The sequence below is a fragment of the Anneissia japonica genome, unplaced genomic scaffold, assembly GCF_011630105.1.
Source record: "Anneissia japonica isolate Jap-2015-1 unplaced genomic scaffold, ASM1163010v1 scaffold65696_len2948_cov109, whole genome shotgun sequence".
Taxonomy (NCBI): domain Eukaryota; kingdom Metazoa; phylum Echinodermata; class Crinoidea; order Comatulida; family Comatulidae; genus Anneissia; species Anneissia japonica.
In genome coordinates, this window is record NW_022687809.1 from 1 (window position 1) to 2,820 (window position 2,820).

At 32.8% G+C, this 2,820-nt stretch overlaps 1 long non-coding RNA gene across 1 annotated transcript; it reads right to left on the reverse strand.

Annotated features, from left to right (window-relative positions):
• Positions 1–189: 189 nt before the first annotated feature.
• Positions 190–2,485, reverse strand: LOC117120957. Its single transcript, XR_004447450.1, has 3 exons — positions 2,246–2,485; positions 1,049–1,547; positions 190–916 (listed from the first exon to the last, which is right to left on the reverse strand). It is a non-coding gene; the product is annotated as an uncharacterized LOC117120957 (long non-coding RNA).
• Between the last annotated feature and the right edge of the window lie 335 nt (positions 2,486–2,820).

Below are 2,820 nucleotides of genomic sequence, written 5' to 3' on the forward strand. Positions count from 1 at the left end.
TGTCGGATTGCGTCAGTACACGTCAACTTACAGTATAATTATTAATGAGAAATTTCAACAAAAAACTTATTTTATTATTGTAATTGCAATTCTTTGATATTCTTTTCAAAACAATAATTGTGTAACAATTTAAAGAAAATGTATTAGTATTTTTACTTCTTTTGACTCCTCTGGAGTGCTAGTGTTCAAATGATACAGTTTGCTGTTTGTAGTTGTTTGTTACTTCCCTCCTCTACGCGTCTTCGTAACAAATTATAACAAAATGTTTGTTCCCTGGATACGATGTTTATTGGTTTGCAGTAGTATTAAACATGAATATTCATAAAACTATACTGTATATCTGTGGAAATTGTTTTATTTAAGTGTATACACACAATATACAATTTAAAAATAATCATTGCACAATAATAGGACAGTATATGATATAGTGAACTTGCCTAAGAATTAGATAAAATTTGACTTGCAGATCATTAATTAATGGAATCCACAACAATTTTGGCATATAAAATAAGATCAACTTAGAAGTTACTTGAGTTAGGTAAACTAGATTTTGCAAGCTTAACATTAAACCAAAAAAAAGCAGATGGAACAAGAGAGCAGAATAAAAAAAAAACATGGGCCTGCTAAATTATTAAAATAAAATTTTAATTACATATTTATAATTATTTGATTACTTATTTTTTAATACTTCCAACATCATTATCATAATATTGTTCATCTACTGAGTTTGCTGTAGCATTTGCTGTTGCATCAAGTCTATTTATTTAGTTCTTTTAGCAGCCTCTTGTTTTCTAAATTCTGCTTCTTGCTCCATCTGCTTCTCTTTCAATTCTTTCTCTTCATTTCTCCACTTTCTCTCTCCATTTTTTCTTTGATCATGAGCATAGTCTCATTCGACACATCTTCACTCTTTGTCCTGCAGAACAAATAAGATCAATAAATATTGTCATAGTCACATCTACATTTTTTTTTTTTATGATTAAGCATGATTGATTGTTTATGAAGTACTATCCTTTTTTTATATGGATATAATTTCCAACTATCTTACTTTTTAATTGGTGTCATGGCATTAAAACATCTATTTCTCATTTCCTGCGCATCCTCCTTCTCTTTCTTTATTATCAGATGGAAGACTTGATGTTTCGGACTCCTTTTCAGGATTTACCAGCTCCTCCATCGCCTTGTCGTCTTCTGTCTCTTTAGGGGAAATCCCTGAAGCTTCTTCTTCATTGTTCATTTTTTACATGCTTTGTCTTAAGGAGGTTGTATCGCTCCCTGCACCCTCTGCTATCTGTTTTATCAGTTTCCCACATGGCATTTAGATTAGAGGCCACAGATTGCTATATTTGCCACCTTTCCCTGGTTCTTTCCTTGTAGCTGAAAGGATTTGTTACTACCATTCCCGACTACTCTGAATAAGGACTTAAAAAAAAGAAAATAAAAAAATGTATCCATTCTTGAAATTATGAAATACTATAATATATAAATACATATACCTTTTTCTTACTTGAGTCTGCAGAGCCATCTGGATGGGATTAGCAATTACACTAAACAAAATAAAAATAAAAATAATTAAAATATGAAATAATTAAACACAATCTATATTAATTTTCAATTATTTTTTGGAACAATTTATGTTTTTTCATTATTTTGAAAAACACAGTTACTCGATTTGTGTAGACCTACTACTGTAATAAGTTTGCATTGTAGCCCAACAAAGAACTTCTTCAAATTATGTTTTTATTTGTCTTTTATTTATACTATATTGAAAAAAAACAGTGGGTGACGGGCCAAAGCCTAGTCCTATATTTATTTGGGAAGACCTTGCCTACACTGTTACAGACCTCTAGGCCTAGGCGGTCTATGTCTCCAGGGCATAGGCTCAGTTTATATGGAGTCTTTGTATAGAGGATCCACCTAAGTTTATTTACTGTATTCCTTTTTTGCAGAATTCTTTGAATTTCCACTCTGTGAATGAAAACATTAAAAAAATGATTTGTTTACATAATCTAATATAATAAACTATAATATTTGGGAAGACCTTGCCTACACTGTTACAGACCTCTAGGCCTAGGCGGTCTATGTCTCCAGGGCATAGGCTCAGTTTATATGGAGTCTTTGTATAGAGGATCCACCTAAGTTTATTTACTGTATTCCTTTTTTGCAGAATTCTTTGAATTTCCACTCTGTGAATGAAAACATTAAAAAAATGATTTGTTTACATAATCTAATATAATAAACTCACGATTCAATTTCGGTAAGTTCACCGGTCGGATTCCTTGTCGTTTCCATTTTTCCAAAACTCCTACTCACAAAAAGTCACATGTAAGATTCAAGATGTAATATAATAAACCCACAATTTAGTGCTGTTCTGTGATCGGTCAGATTCACCTGCATTTCTATTTTACTAAAATCCTTACGTCATTTTAGCTCCGCCCACTCAGACAACTAACGTTTTCATGAGTACGCTAGACCAATCAAACTAACGTCCTGAAAAGAACGTAAGAAAAATTGTCAGTGTAGTTATGCATGCGCACTTTCAAGTGGGCGAAGCTAAGTATGCACATTATGACGTGTAACGTTTCCGTCGTGACTTCAAAAAGTCCCTATTGTCTTAAAACCAGTTGTACAATATACCAAATTTTTCTCAGGACCATAAGACGTGGACAGAATTTTACTCGATTAAATTCTTGATCGAGTTTATAATGTCTACCAGGAACGTACCCAGGTAACAATCCCACATGGGGCCCATATGCAAAATATCTGGGAAAAGTCTTATGGGCTACCCCATATTTTTTCCCTTATGGGATCCGTCTGGGC